Genomic DNA, 17,104 nt, shown 5'->3' with positions numbered 1-17,104 from the left:
TGGGTTGTAATCATGAGCCTCTTCTAATCCTAAACTCAAAAAAGGTAAGATGAATTTCTGACCTCTTGAAAACTTTCAAAGTTCAACATCTCACTGTCTTTTACTTTCTCCTTTTACTAACTATTCTTCTGGGCATCTCTCTTTTGTACAATCGCACATTAATTGTACTACAGCCTGAGACTGCTTCTACAATCAGCCTTTGTTCAGGGAATATCAAAAAGCAGAGGTAAACTTTCACTTTTGGTAAAAATTAAATATTATGGCCATATTAGGTAGCTAAAGGAAAGCATGCCATGGAGTAGAGAAGAGGGTTTCTTCAGCACTATTTCCACCAAAGGTTAAGACAACAATGAGACAGAAAAGCGAAGGCACCTTCAGGATCCAATAACACAGTTTAAACAGGAAATAAAAACTATCTGGTTAATTCTTACGAGGAAATAAAAGGAGGCTTGTTAGATTAAACTCCTTCAGAATTTGTGTTTTTATGTGATTAGAGAAACAAAAACTGAGCGAGCAAAAAGAGGAGACAGATGGATAGAAGAAGGTGTGGGGACTACAGAGCAGGAAAAGGAAAAGGAGGGAAAAAAACAGGCTGAAGTGTCAACGCACATAACAATGTTGGTCGTTTCCATTCTTTGTTTCTTCCCACGGGAAGAAACTAGAGTCCAGTACTTGGATGCTAATTTGCTGATGACAAGGAATTTCTTGACAATGAGCCTAGAATTTCTAAGCAGCAGTCTCTCAATCTGTGATTACATATTTCCATTCTTTGCAATAAGTACATACACAGTTTACTTTCATTTTTCAGTCTGAGCCTTTTTTCAGTGCTGTAAGAAAGGACGGAGGCTGTTATCTATGGCAGGTGAGTCCTCTTCTGAATAGGAGTTTGGGACTGGGATCTTAGAAAATACTTTATTTATTGCTGTGTAATGAACACAAAACAGGAAATGGGCCAATAGAGTGCATGCTGAATCTTTTTTCTTACTGGTTGTGTGTAGTTTGAATCACGGGAGCTAGTATTAGACACTGAAGAAGAGAATATGTTCTCCAGATGTCTTCTAGCTAGAAAGAAGTTAATTCCCTGCTTTCAGCTTCTGGTAATCAAAGGGAGAGTGAAGAAAGCAGAGGAAGTTATTATTTGTGTGAGAAAATTCTAGAAGTTTCCAAATGCACTCTGAAATTTTCTCTGTTTTCTATTGTTTCCAAATTATTGCCCAGATTATAAACCTTTCTCCCAGAATCAGATATGAGAGCTTCTGAGTTGTCGTCACCCTCTTTGCCGTCTCTTATTGTGAATTACATTCTTGGTCTGTTTAAAGTTATTCCATTTTTCTCCCTTTCTCTTTAGTCCTTGTACTGACTACTTTACTGCAATATTTCATTGGTTGCTATCACAGTTGTTTTATTTTGTTTTGTTGTTAATTGATCTCCCTCTCTCCAGGACTTAACCTTCCAATTCTTCCTGCACACAACTTTCAGGTCTCCTGTCTTACACATAGAAGGTGAAAAATCCTAAGGGATAGAGTCATGAGCTATTTAGACAGATAGTATTCCAGCAGGTCATATCGCTTCTTTGGCTTCATTCTCCTCACTGAAAAATAAATGGGACTAGATCAGTGGATTCTAAACCTTATATCGCAGTAATGTGTAGTCACATAAAAAAAATTAGATGACTACCCATTTCCTTACCCTGAATAGATCAATCGTAAATAGCCTGCAGACATTTACTAATTTCTGTATATCTGCAGATAATCCCTATAAAGCTGATCTGGAATAGGTTTTTCTGCAGATTAGTATTATTAGGAAAGTCAGTCAGTTAGTTACCTGTCTCTGCTTACCTGCTAGTGATCTATTAATGTAATACTTTTTGCTCAGGAACATATGGTTGCTCCCTATTGCGTTTTTAAAAATATGATTTTTCAGTCAAGTTTTTCTACCTTTTGAAATACGTGTATCCATTTTTTTCCATTAATCCCTGTAAAGTATGATTTCAGCTTCATAAAACAATTACTATATTTACTTCACTCCTACTTCCTTCTCGTTGAGTTTATTTTCTCCTTTGATTCTCCCTGTAGTATAATTCTCTCTGGGGTTTATGTCTCACCTCACAATGTTTAACTTAAGCTCCCAAAATATAGAGGTTGGTGGTTTTCTACACTTGTCTTCTTCATGAAACTAATAAACCACTTGGCTAGGCATCAGTTAGTCAAATTCATAAACATGGCTACCTCTTCAGCCAAGCAGGCTGATGTTACAGGTCATTGGATTTGAATCAAGGCATTAAAAAATAGACAGTAGAAATTGAAAGCCAGTAGTCAAAAACAAGTTGTGGTTTGATAATTATAAACAACCAACTTTAGTCAGCTATTGTTAACTAAAACTTCTGAGGAAGAGTATCCTTTAAAGTGTTTAAGCATTACATCACTGCCTGGAATCAAAACTGTGGTGCTGGTGAGTTTTTTCCTCTAATTGATTCTCTCCATTTTTACTATCACTGCAGCTTTCATTCAGTGATTATTACAATAACAAAAAAATACATATAATAATGGTTTCTTTAAAAAATACTTACCATATGACAGCTATTTCATGCAGTCTCTCTGATTTAATATTTTAAACCAAGCAATACAGTTGTGCTATTATTGCCATATTATAGTTGAAGGGGATTCTGAGAGAATGCCTTCAGAGCATGCTTTAGGTCAAAAGTCAGTTGAGAGGAGTGATCTCAGGTTGGCATGACTCTCAAACTCTGCCACTACTCTAATTTTCTGAAAATATCCGCTGAGGTTGTGGGGTGATGCTGAGGTTGTGAAAATATCTTCAAATACCTGCCCTGTCTCTGATCACTGCCACTTCAGCCTCGGATGCACACTTCTATTCCTTCTAAAGCCAAGCTCTCCTAACTTTCTGGTTACATCAGACACCCTCAAGGCTTTTTGCTTCTTCTCACACTGCTCCTTGACAGGAGACCAGCCCCCAGTTGTCCAAGGGGCAAATTCCTACCAGTTCTTCAGGTCTCAGTGCCAAGCCATCCCTCATCTGGACAGCTATCGTCTACCTGAGACACACTTTGCTTATGCTTTTCTTGAGCATCTGCTCAATATTTAAATTCTTAAAAGGTGTTTCATTATACTTATTTGCATGCCAATTTTTCCTCTTGACTGTAAGCATGTTTCCAAAATGGTACTCCCAATACTAGCAGTTTCAAGAGCTGCTGCTCCTTAAATAATCCTGAATGAATAGGAGAATGAATATGACTTCCTTCTGCTTGAAACTTCCAATGTGCACTTTTTGTCTGTTAAATGTAATCGAACTTACCTGGTTTGCTGTTAATAGAAAACAGTATTCCACAAGGGTTGAGCCACGCCTAATTTTTTTTTTTTCATTTCTTCCTACATTCGCTTGACTGGTGATTTAGAATATAATTAATAAATATCCCTCGAACGCCAAAATTAGCACAGGCATAGATCATGGTCCCTGTCCTCACAGAGCATAAAATCTATTAGTGAATACTGATAAGTAGGCTGGGAATCACAAATAAAGGGAAAAAGATATGCTACCCTAAGGAGAAGCAACACGCCCTGTGGGCATGTGACTCTGACACTGTCTCTCCTCAGAAAATCAGACAGGATTCCATGAAAAAAGTGCTGTCGAATCTGAGACTTGAAGGATACACAGACAGCAGTAGACAAACAAGAAGGAATGAGAAGGTGGGGTCTAGAAATACAGAGATCCCTATGTAGAGGATTTCTAGAAATTAAATGAAGGGCAGAGTGTTTTGAATGTAAGGCACAAGGTCAGAACAGTATCAGAAGATGAGGGTGAATGAGTAGGCCTAGATTAGAATGAGCTGAGAGGTTTCATGGTCAAATATAGATATTGGAACACTCTTCATTGTGAAGAATAGAATAGAAAGGAAAATCAGTTAGTTTACAAGGTTCTTATCAACTTATTTATTAAGAAAGAAAGGATGTTGGCCTGGATAGAAGTAATGAACAATTAGAATTGAGGGAAGTGGTCAGAATCCGAAAATGTTTAGCAAATAAAATCAATGCAATGTGAATTGAGACTGGAAATAAGACATAAGGAAGGCTGAAGAGGTTTAATATCAGCAGGATTTGCTGCTTTCTTGTAGTTGGAGTATAGGCATTTACCAGTAAATGGAAAAGGGAATGAATGCTGGAAATGAATAAATGAGCAGTTCATCTGTAAAAGTTGAGTTGAATGAGGTTGTGGGATATAGTTAAGAGATGTCTTATTGTCTATCACATGTATGGGTTTCAATAGCGAGATCTACATCTAGGTCCAATCTATAAATTTGAGAGTGATTTATTTATTATTTTAAACTTATAATTGATGGCATGAGAATGTATAGATTATAAAATGAGGATCTCAGACCACATTTTTTTAAAATTATAAGTTCTTTATGTTTTTGACAAATGAAGAGTATATATATTTTCCATGTATAACATAATGTTTTGCAGTATGTATATATTCTGGAATGCCTGAATTCATCTAATCAGCATACGGATTATCTCATATGTTTATCTTTTTGTGATTAGAACACTGAAATTTTACTCTCTTAAATAATTGTCAAGAATACAATACATTGTTATTAACTTAAGTCACCCTGTTGCACAATATATCTCTTTAACTTATTCTTCTTATCTAATTGAAATTTTGTTTAATTTTACCTACATCTCCCAAACTCCCTACCTTCCCCTGGTACCCACCATTCTACCTTCTGCTTTTACAAGTTTAACTTTTTTAGATTCTACATTCGAGTGAGATCATGTGGTGTTTGTCTTTTGGTGCCTGGTCTGGCTTATTTCACTTAACATAATGTCCTTCATGTGCATCAATACTGTCAGAAATGACAGGATTTAGTTCCTTTTAAAAGCTGAATAATGTTGCATTGTGTATATAAACCACATTTTCTTTATCTGTTCGTCCATCTACAGACACTTAGATTGATTTTGGATCTTGGCTATTGTGAATAATGCTGCAATGAAAATAGAAGTTCAGATATCTCTTTGAAACACGGATTTCCATTTTTTTAATACCTGCTTAATAGTGGGATTGCTGGATCATATGTTTAGCTCTATTTTTAACTTCCTGAGGAGTCTCCGTATAGTTTTCCATAATGACCATGCTAAATTGCATTTTACCAACAGTGTATAAGAGTTTATTTTATCCATAACCTCTCCAACATTTGTTATCTTTTGTCTTTTTGATAGTAGCCATTCTAAAAGGTGTGAAGTGATATCACATTGTGGTTTCAATTTTCCTGGTGATTACAGAGGCTGATCATTTTTCATATACATATTGTTTCTATATCTTCTTCTGAAAAATGGCTCTTCTGGTCCTTTATTTTTAAATCAGTTTGTTTTCTATTAATTGTTTGTGTTCCTTATATTTTTCATATTAACTCCTTATCAGATGCATGGTTTGCAAATAATTTCCCAATTCTGTTGATATCTCTTTAATCTTTTGATGTTTCTTTGGCTGTGTAAAAGCTTTTTAGTTTGGGCCGGACACAGCGGCTCACACCTGTAATCCCAGCACTTTGGGAGGCTGAGGCCGGCGGATCATCTGAGGTTCAAGACTAGCCTGGCCAACATGGTGAAACCCTGTCTCTACTAAAAATACAAAAATTAGCCAGGCAAGGTGGCAGGCGCCTGTAGTCTCATATGCTTCAGAGGCTGAGGCAAGAGAATCGCTTGAACCCTGGACATGGAGGTTGCAGTGAGCCGAGACTGTGCTACTGCACTCCAGCCTGGGTGACAGAGCAAGACACTGTATCAAAAAAACAAAAAACAAAACAAAACAAAACAAAAAAACTTTTTTTAGTTTGACGTAATTTAATTTCATTTGTGTATTTTAGCTTTTGCTTCCTGTACTTCTGCATCATATCCAGAAATCATTGTCTAGACTAACGTCATGAAGCTATTCTCCTCTGTTTTCTTCTAATAGTTTCAATTCTTACATTTACATAGTTAACCCATTTTGAGTTTATTTTTGTGTATGGTGAGACATAAGCATCCAATTTCATTCTTTTGTATGTGGTTATCCAATTTTCCCAATACCATTTATTGAAGAGTTTGTCCTTTCCTCATTGTGTGTTTATGAAACCTTTGTAGAAAAGTCTAAATGAATGTAAATAATTGGGTTTATTTTTGGGCTTGCTGTCCTGTTCCATTGCTGTCTATGTCTGTTTCTATGCCACTCTTGTGCTATTTTACTTACTGTAGCTTTGTACTATATATATATATATTTTTTTTTTAAGTCAGGTAGTTGATGTCTGCAGCTTTCTTCCCTTTACTCAAGATTGCTTTGTCTATTCATGGTTTTTTGCGATTTCATATAAATTTTAGGATTTGTTTTTATTTTTATAACAAGTGCCACTGTAATTTTGATAGGGATTGCATTATATATTTAGATTTCTTTGGGTATTAGGGACTTGTTAATAATGGTAATTTTTGCAGTACATCAACTCAAAATATCTATTTATTTGTGTCTTCTTCAATTTCTTCTATCAATGTTTTATAGTTTTGGGGTTTTTGTTATTGTTGTTAATTTTGAGACAGGGTATTTTTCTGTAGCCAAGGCTAGAGTGCAGTGTCACAATTATAGCTCACTGTAACCTCAAACTCCTGGGCTTAAGCAATCCTCCCACATCAGACTTCCAAGTAGCAAGGACTATAGACACCTGCTACCATGCCCAGCCAATTTTTTAAATTCTTTTGTAGAGACGGAGTCTTACTATGTTGATAACTTTCGAGTTTTATATTTTTAAGTGTGCATGTTTTTCACCCACGTTGTTAAATGTATTTCTAATTATTTTTGTAGCTATTTTAAATGGAAGTTCTTATATTTTTTAAAGATAGTTTATTGTTATATAGAAACACTACAGATTTTTATATGTTGATTTTGTATTCTTCAATTTTACTGAATTTGTTTATTTGTTCTAAAAAATTTTTGGTGGAGCCTTTAAGGTTTTCTCTATATAAAACCATTTCTTTTTAAACAGGCAGAATTAAACCTCTTCCTTTCCAATTTTGATGCCTTTTATTTCTTTTTGTTGTCGAATTGCTTTGGCTAGGACTAGCAGTACTATGTTGAATAGAAGTGGTTAACATGAGTATCTTTGTCTTCTTCCTGATGTTGGAGAAAATATTTTCAACTTTTCACCTTTGAGTATGATGTTAGCTGTGTGTTTGCTACATGTGGCATTTGTTGTGCTGTAAACTCTTCCATATTTTTAATTATCATATTTCTTCACATATCATTCTTTCAATCAACACTATATTAGTTTACTGAGCACACAAATAAATAGAACAGAAACCCAGAACTCAGGCAGATTGGATATCCCACAAACTAATCTGCTTACTGTTTGCAAATCTTCATATTTTGTTCCAACATCTGTACCTGATATTGCAAAACCAATATTTTTTCTACCTCTTCTAAGAAGCCTTTGTGATCTTACCTGTTGGAATGTATTAATCTTTTCTGAGCCCCTTGAATATCTTGTCTGCATTCTTTTAAGAAGCTCTTCACCAACAGTCAGGCAATGTAGCTTGATGAATTAAGAATGGGAGCTCTGGATTCTCAACCCCTATATTACAATTCTTGTTCCGCATATACTATATATTCTTAGTTCTTTTCCTGTTATTTGAATCAATTACTTACTACCTTCCCATTTCCATGTAAGATAAGTTAATATACATTTCAAATGCATTTTTTTGTGAAATTTCAGTAATGCACTGGGCATGATGGAGGCTCAAATATATTAATTATTTCAACTGAAGCCATGTCATGTTTAACAATATAGAATATGGTGAAAAAAACAAGATTTGAATCCTAATGTGTTATATAAAGAAAATTGTTAAGTTAAATATAATATATAAATATATAATATGTATTAGATATAATGTGATATGTTATAATATATTATTGATAAAATATTATATATCATAATAATACAACATATAATATATATAATAACATAATAAATATACTATAGGGAATGTAATAACCATCCCAATGGCTGATTGTGAGGGTCTACTATATTAACATTTATAAAATCATTGGTACAGTGACTTGCAAATAATAATGATAATGATAATGATGATTTATATTGCATTATATGCATTCATTTTTTATTTATAACAAGTGGGTGGGACATATAACCTTTTATTAAGTTAGTTTATATTAGGTAACTTTTTGGACACACCATTATGGTTACAAGGCAGCATTTTTCCATTAAATAGTTGGCTTTACAATTTGCATAGGGATAATAGAAGTTCACTTCTTTTAGAATCATTAAAAATTTAGAGTAAGGTTGTTGAAAATATAATTCCTGGAATGTACAAGATTCAATATTCTTTGGATTGGTAGATACATGGATCGGCAGGTGTAGTGGGGGTTAGGAGGGGACTATTAATCCAAAACGGAATGCTGTCCATCCTGTATGGTAGCCACTCGCAACATGTAGCTATGAAGCACTTGGCTTGTGGCTAATGAAACATGTTGAAATAATACTTCCTATATGTTATATTAAATAAATATGTTATAAAAATTAAATTTATTTGTTTAGTTTTCCTTTTTAAATGCGATAGTAAAAAATTGAGTATTGGAAATGGAACACACATTAAATTTGTAGTAGATAGCGCTCTGACAACTACTTACTCAGTATACTCTTGCACAGACACAATAGAAAGTCCACATGAATAAACGAGTAAAACCTTTATCCTAGAGTAAAACATTTGGAAAAATCAAATTCTTTTGACTGTATAAGGAAAGGCCAAATTTAACACCAACATCGTCAAAATATTTTTCCCAGAATGATCAGAATCTATGATTGCATTTTTGGGTGGATCTGCTTTTCTCTCTTTTCCAGTAACAATGCATCTCCCGATATAGAATATCTCCTAGATATGAGATATAACTATAACCCCTACATGTGACGAAATCTTCTTCCCAGGACATCTTCTCTCTCGATCTTCTTAGGTGATAAATTGGGTCACAGAAGCAGAAATCACAACTTATATTATGTAATATTCTCCACCTCATTCAAATATGGAGGTTGGACCACCTGAGGCAAGAGAATCTACAGATGCCCTCAAGCTTTGCCCTCATGAATAACTCCTGAGACTATGTAAAGAAAGAGCTGAAAAGGTGTTATACTGTCTGCATGAAACAGAAAAAAAGAAGAGAAATCGTTGCTTTCATTAAGTGCACCATTTCTTACAGCACTAAATGATTGGGGGTGGGGATGGCAGTAACTATTTCATGAATGTTTTCAGCGAGGAAAAGATTATGTGACTTCACACAGACACCAATTCTCTCTCAACCCATGATCTAGATCATTTTATCATGGGTTGAAAGAGAATTGGTTTTCCTATGGCTCAAGTATTTATTTTTGTAATCATTTGGAATTTATGACAATTGTAACTTTAGCCATGGAATAAAAATGTTTATAAGATAATACAGCTGAGTAGTAACTGTTTGCACTCTAGTTGAAAAGTCTAGACATGAAGGATACTTGAAAATATAATTAAGGCTTGAAAAACAATACAAGTTGATGTGTTAAAAATGGTATCAAAATAACTATGCTTCCAAAGGCAAAGACCTTTGCTACATTCATTTTTTACTGGAGCCAATGACCACATCTCTTGATTTTAATGAAATTTGACCTGAATCTTAAATACTAGGAAAGATTTGCGTAGGTGTAGAAAAAAAGGGATGAGAAAAGGGGTAGCCATTATTTTAGTTTCCTCAAGAGTATTGAATAACCATTCCAGATATGTCGTTGTCTTTCTCTGGGTTCTTGAGAAAGAAGAAGTCAATGTCTTTTGATACAAGTTACAGCAGAGAGCAGCTGCATGAAGACTTAAAAAAGCAACATTGATAGGCATAAGGGGGAGAAAAGAAAACTGAATAAATTAAATTCACTGCATCTCCACCTCCTGCAGATCTATCCAATAAAGGAGAGAAAGGACCGCATACTCCTGGTTCTCATCATATGCAATAAAGAGTTTGACCATCTGCCTCCAAGAAATGGGGCTGACTTTGCCATCATGGAGATGAAGAAGCTGCTTGAGGATCTGGGTTACAGTGTGGATGTAGAAGAGAATCTGACAGCCAGGGTAACAACCCCTCAGCCACCCCAAACTCATACATATTGAACACGCATCCTTCTAATAACTAGTTAGCTTTATAGAAGCTCAACAAAGTTTAACGACCTCTGCTACCTTGTGTGTGTGTGTGTGTGTGTGTGTGTGTGTGTGTGTGATGCAAAAAATGAAAGCATTAGATTGGTAAATTTATGTCTCTTTTTTGCTCCAAATGTCCTCAATTCCATAAAACTAGACAAAATATGATTGGCACGAGTTTTCACATTTCTGATTGAGATTCAAAGTCTGGTGATTGGGATGCAGCCCCAAGATTCTCCATAAAATTATATAGTAATAAGTGTTAAACAGGAGTACAGTCTTAAAACAAATATTGAGTCCTAAATTGGTGACCAAAGCTATTCCTAGCATTGGGAGTAGGTCTGTAAATGAGACAGGAAGTTCCCAGTCGGCATCCATCTAGGTTACAGTAGAGAGAAACAGTGAAGTTATAAGCAAAACGGACAGCTTCAGAGAACAGGTGTGCATATATGTGTGTCTACATAAGAGTGACAAGAAAGCCAAGAGTAAGAAAAAAGAAAAAGGAAACATGACAGAGAATTGTAGGGTAAGGAGCAATGTTCTTGGGTTGGCTGAAAAAGCCTCCGTGGGGAGATAACACAGGGGTTGGACTGGACTACCAGAAGGAGACAACCTTGGAGAGACATGAATGCAGTGCCTTCAAAGTACGAGAAGCTACCTGTGAAAGAGCTGAGCTGAAAATGAAACTGGCACATGAGAAGCACAAAGAGAAGACCAGTATGACTCAAGTTTGGAGGAGAAGGGACATAGTATGCGGGTGGAGTATGGTCAGACCAGAAGTTTGATTTGATTCTAAGCAAACTGGGATGGGTTTACAAAGAAAGTGGTGTGATGCATTTATAACACATGACTCTTGGTAGGTAAGGAGAAAGATTGAGATGGAAAAGAAAAAGGGAAATGAGTAACATATAAAAATATACAATATATAAAGAAGACGGTGTGTCAGCCAGAGAAGAAAATGGAAACCCATAGCCCCATTAAGAAGGAAATATGAAACCATAAAACAGCTGTCATCACTGAGTAAGCACTATGTGAAGCGCCATGACTCAGATGTTACATATGTTTCTTGTTTCGCTCATGGTAAATCTAGGAGGTCCCATTAATTGTGATGCTTCTCCGACTAAAGTTAGACATTGCTCTTTTCCAGAATATGAAGTCATTGCTGTGGGCATTTGCTGCCTGACCAGAGCACAAGTCCTCCGACAGCACGTTCTTGGTGCTCATGTCTCATGGCATCCTTGGGGGAATGTGTGGAACTGAACATGATGAGGCAAACCCAGATGTGCTGCTTTCCTTCAGGCCAAAGCTGAAGGAACACTTGAAGCCAGGATTTTGAGACCAATTGATTCATAGCTCTTGGGAGCTATTTTTCAAATGAAAGAGAAAACAGAAATAATTTTTCTAAAAACCGGTAACTACAAGATGATTTCATTATCACTAGGCACACTGTTGAATGACACTTGAGAGAAAACAAAGTGGTATGTATGTGTGTGTGTGTGTGTGTTTGTGTGTGTGTGTCTGTGTGTTTGTATGTGTATGGGTCTATGTGTATGAAACTAGTTAGAAAGAACATTAAAAAAGAACAAGGGGATTCTGATAGCCATACTGTAGGAGGCACAGTAGTGTGTAGAAAATTGTTGTCTCTGCAGCAAACCATGGGGAACAGTGGGTCAGAGACTGTCCAGCATCTTTGGGAGTCATGTCTTCACAGTCACCTGTGAAGGACCTGGAGGATGCAGTTTGCAAGACATACCAGAGAAGGACTTCATTGTTTTCTGCTCTTCAACCTCACGTATACGTCTTTTGGTGGTATTAAGTGATTTGTGGGCCTGAGGCTATCTTTGAATGATTCTACCAAATCAAGAATCCCTAAGAAACAATGATCCGAGGGAATGTTGTGTGCTCTCCCATATTTTACATGATCTTAGATGTGATGTGAAAACAGATTCCTTCCCCCTCCCACACCCACATTTTTAAAAATTGTACTTTTCTTATAAGTGTTACAATTTAAAGCCAAAGGCATACCAAATATTAAAGCAACACAACATAAGGAATCCCATTCACCACACACCATTTAAACACAAATGATGGATTCTGTTATTTATCAAACCCATTTAATGTTTTGTGTAGTGTTTTCATGGATTCCAGGAATGGCTTCCCTTTCTCAAATGATCAATTTCAAGTCTTATTCTCCATATTTCCCATCTGATTCCACTATGAGCAGTGCCATTGCATGCCCTACTAGAACTGTGGATACCCTTTAAAACAAGTAGAAGATGATAGGGTGGGACTCATTAGGTCTAATCTTGGGGAACACTGGTTATTATTTCACTTCTAGGTAATTATCTTAAGGAGTATACATTTAACCATTTTTAATTTGTATATTTTTAAGTCTTATTTTTTAAAACCAGTTTACTGAGGTATGATTGACATATATAATGTTACATATATAATGTATACAACTTAATGAGTTACAGATAAGTATGCACTCCTGAAATCGTCACCATAATCTGTGCCACAAATATATCTCTCTCCTCCAAAAGATCCTTCCACTTCTCTGTTTATTACTATAATTCCACGAGTGCATGTGAAAATAACACTTAACATAAAATCTACCCTCTTAGCATATTTTAAGTTTACAATACAGTATTGGTTACTATTGGCACCATCCTGTACAGTAGATTTTTATCACTTTTTTCATCTTCTATCACTGAAACTTGGCGTGTGTTCATCTATTTTGTTTATTATATGGTGAAAGACAGCATGGCATAATCTGCAAACAACTTGGGAGCCTAGTGGCCATTTTTTGTTGCTTACTCACTGTGGTAATATGAGGGAGTTTCTTCATCGTTTGGAGCCTCCATTCCTTCCTCTGTAAAGTGGGATAATTCCAGTTATTTCTCAAGCCCCTATAAAAGCCAAGAGAATAAACACAATGTTTGTAGTAGAAAGTCAGTCCCAAGAATCAAAATACAATCACTACGCAATCTCTTGCAATGCTTACAAAGTACACCTTTTGATCAACTGTTGCTAGGTTTTTTGTTGACTTTATGTGGAAAGTGGTTAAATGTAAGGTTGTAAACATGTCGTCCAAATCTGTAAAGATAATTCCCAAGCTATGCTTTTATTAAAAAAAATCCTCAAAACAAAAATGTAAACAAAAACATAGTGAAGGTCATAGCCCAAGGCATACCCATCTGTATCATCATAGATAACGTGTCCAGGAGAGACAGCACAAGGGGCTCCATCTTCATCACACAACTCATCGCATGCTTCCAGAGATATTCCTGGCGCTGCCACCTAGAGGAAGTATTTTGGAAGGTAAGTGTCTCTTTCTTTTCTAGTCATTCACTCATTTGTTCAAGAAGAATTTGTCATGATTCACCTTTCACTTCGCAATTACAATCTTTGTCAGTCAAGTGAAGGTTGACAGATACCTAGTTTCTGTCATTCAAGTGTTTAAAATATGCTTTAGGGAAAAACGGTTCCAGGAGATCAAAGTAAAACAAAATAATGTCAACCACAATCTTTACGTATTAGGCTATAAGTTCTTAAGTTTTAGAGAATGAAAAATATTTTGAAATAATTTTTATTACTTCATTTATGAAATGAATAAAAACTGGGTGGTCTACTAGGTCATTGGGTCCATCCTGGTGACAGAGGGGTACATGAGGCATGCATGCCGTTAGCCTATCTAGGACTCACATTTTCGTGGGAGATACAGATACTGAAAATGTGGGTTAATCAACAAATAAGTGTTTACAGACTGTGATACGATCCATAAAGGAATGTGAGAGGGAATAAAGAAGTCGATCTTTCAATGGAGAATTGCAGAAGGAAAGGCTTGCTCCTCCTTGCCCAATTTGGGACATTCCTTATTCCCACTTCTTCCTATGTTATTTTTCTCCATAGTTCTTACCTTCCTGCATTCGGCATATATTAATAGTTTATGTATTTGTCTGTTTGTTATTTTACCCATATTTACTTTCTAACATGAAAACTTCAGGATGATGGGGATTTGCTCAGCACCCCAACAAACCTGGCATACAGTAAATATTCAATTAATCTTTGAATAAATAGATGCATAAATGAATAAAGAGAGAATCTATTCTATTTAATCTAAATATATTCTATTTTTAAAGAGAAAACAGGATTGGTATTAACACAGTATAGTGTGGTTGTTTATAAAGTAAAACCTGTAGAGAACAGTATGACTCCTGTGGGAAAAGAAGAATACACCTTTATTCTGGCATTTAAAGAAGAAAGCCATCCAGGACTGGCGCCGCGGCTCATACCTGCAATCCCAGCAGTTTGGGAGGCCGAAGAGGGCCAATTGCTTGAGTTCAGGAATTTGAGACCAGCCTGGGCAACATGGAGATACCCCGTCTCTACATAAAATACAAAATTTTGGTGGGCGTGATGGCGGGTTCCTATAATCCCAGCTATTTGGGAGCTGAGGTGAGAGGATTGCTTTAGCAATGGAAGACAAGGTTGCAGTGAGTGGAGATCATGCCACTGCACTCCAAGTCAGGTGACAGAATGAGACCCTGTCTCAAAAAATAAAAAAATAAAAAAGAAGGAGTATGAGAAGATTGCAGCATAAATTGAGACAGAGTTTCTGTGAATAGAGACCTAAGAAGATAATTTTTTTTAGGATAATTAGGAATTAGACATTGTACTTTCAAGGGTATTCTTAGAAAAAAGAGCTAAAAATTCTGGATTTAGGGTAAGTAGCATCTCAGCATCTCATCAATTGGTTCATCCAAAAGACTACAAGATCAGCTTGGTGGTGAAGTGAAAGTTGTTCAGTGTTCAAGTCTCAAAGTTAAGGTAATGAGACTTAATTCTCATTCAGTGGAGGAATCAGTCTTGGTGGGAGTTGTAAGTATAGAGCCATTCCCTATCCTGGTCTCATGAACAATTTCCAAGGGATAACTGATTGTCTGATCTGTAGGTCAGAAATGGAAAACAGAGGAAATGAATGTTGAAAGGCTTGGGATTAGACATGAGGTATTTATCTTGATGTAAAGGGTACAGTCTGACATGGAGTGTCAATTCTAAGAGGTAGTGTACAACGTTGAGAAGACAGAATACCCATGGGCTTGGTCCTATGAAACCTGCAAACTCTCTTCATTCCAGGACTTTCCTGGTTCATGGTGGAAGATGCTTTCTGAGACTTGAAAAGAGTTGTATCTCATCTATAGCCTACTTTCTTTTTCAGGTTCAGCAAGCATTTGAAAGTCCGGAGGCAACAGTCCAAATGCCCACCATAGAACGAGTGTCCATGACAAGATATTTCTACCTCTTTCCTGGCAACTGAAAATGGTTAAGCATTGAGAGTTGTTGGTGGTGTATGAAATAAATGAAAGTGTGATATTGGAGGTGAGTTCCGATGACCAATGACAGTTGAGTACTTGGATGGCCAAATTAGTGTACTTTGTTGATGTAGTCTGGTGATTATCTGTTATCTTTTATTCGATTTTTTTGCATTTGGGTTCCCCCAACTCTATAATTAATCAGGCAATCAATCAATCAAGGACGTAAGGAAAACCAAGGCCGAATGAGATAATAAAAAACCCAGGGTAGCACTTATTAAAATAGAAACATACTCCTGCATCCATTACTATTTATATTCATTTACATCTCATACTCTACCTTTTTCTCTCCTTTTCTTACACACACACACACACACACACAAACACATACTGAGTTACCAAACATTGCATCAATCTGAACAAAAATGAGAAAACAGAGGCACTAACTCTGCAGAAAGCAGTACTTTGATTTTCTGAGGGAGGATTTCACAGCAAATACCACATTACTGGTGTTCAGGTACCCTTATCAGACAGTAGAAAATAAACCCTACAGTGTAGAGTTTGTGTTGATCCAGTCTCTCGTTCTCAGAATGTTCTCATAATGCAGATCACAAATCACTGAGAGACTGTTTTCAGACCCTCAACCCTTTCCAGAAGTTCCTTCAAGCTCTCGTGTTAATAGATATACTTTTGTTTTCGTTCTTTTGATAAAAATGTTATAGATTGGGTACATTCAATCTGGACCAAATGACTACATTCTTCACTCATAGCATCTTCATTTAACACTATATTATAATCCTATTATTAATCTCCATCTCAGATACATAATTAAAATTATATTCTATACTCAACTGTGTAAAGGTTATCTCAATACTTCCAATATTTGCCACATCATCTTTTACTCTTGGTTTCTGACACTACACTCCAGTCACAATATTGTATCATTTCAGCATAACAGCTTTCAGTGCCTAATCCACCCAATGGGGCTATATTTGGGCATTGAGTTGTTTGTTTGACTAACATTTGCAACATTAACCATGCACCAGGTTCTGTTCTAATTGGAGTATGCCAATTAACAAAGTAGATAGATTCCTTACACTCAGAAAGTTTATATACTAGTGAGGAGAAACATTCTCTGAATACACAAATAGGTAAATATATCACAAGCCGAAACGCAAAAAATAAAATAAAATAAAAGGCTAAGAGGAAAAATAAATGAAGATAAAGGAACACACAAAATGATGGATGCTGTACTCCTATATATATTTCACTCAGGAAAGACTTCCTTGAAATAATGAAATGAGAACAAAGAATGGACAGAGTTGGAAAGTGAACCATATGGTTCTTATGCAGGAAAAGTGTCCCAGCACAGAATACAGCCAGTGCAAATGCCCTGGGATAGCAATGCACTAAACATGTTTAAAGAACTGCAATGAGACAGTGTGAGCAAAAGAGAACATGAGTGGGGAAAAGGGCACAGACAAATTAGGAGAAGCAGTGGGAAGCCAGATCTCATGGTTCTTGGTTATCACATGGTAAACCTTTAAAAATTACTGTCTCACTGATACAAGAAGCCTT

General features: G+C 36.1%; 1 long non-coding RNA gene across 1 annotated transcript; it reads left to right on the top strand.

The window, feature by feature from the left end:
• The first annotated feature begins 722 nt into the window (after positions 1–722).
• On the top strand, positions 723–15,460 carry LOC100992041 (uncharacterized). The gene is made up of 4 exons (XR_010113383.1): positions 723–862; positions 9,972–10,145; positions 13,423–13,532; positions 15,433–15,460. It is a non-coding gene; the product is annotated as an uncharacterized LOC100992041 (long non-coding RNA).
• Positions 15,461–17,104: the final 1,644 nt, after the last annotated feature.

This window comes from Pan paniscus, chromosome 9, assembly GCF_029289425.2.
Source record: "Pan paniscus chromosome 9, NHGRI_mPanPan1-v2.0_pri, whole genome shotgun sequence".
NCBI classification, from domain to species: Eukaryota; Metazoa; Chordata; class Mammalia; order Primates; family Hominidae; genus Pan; species Pan paniscus.
Note: the sequence above shows the minus strand (reverse complement) of the source record. Positions and strands in the feature narration are given on the sequence as shown.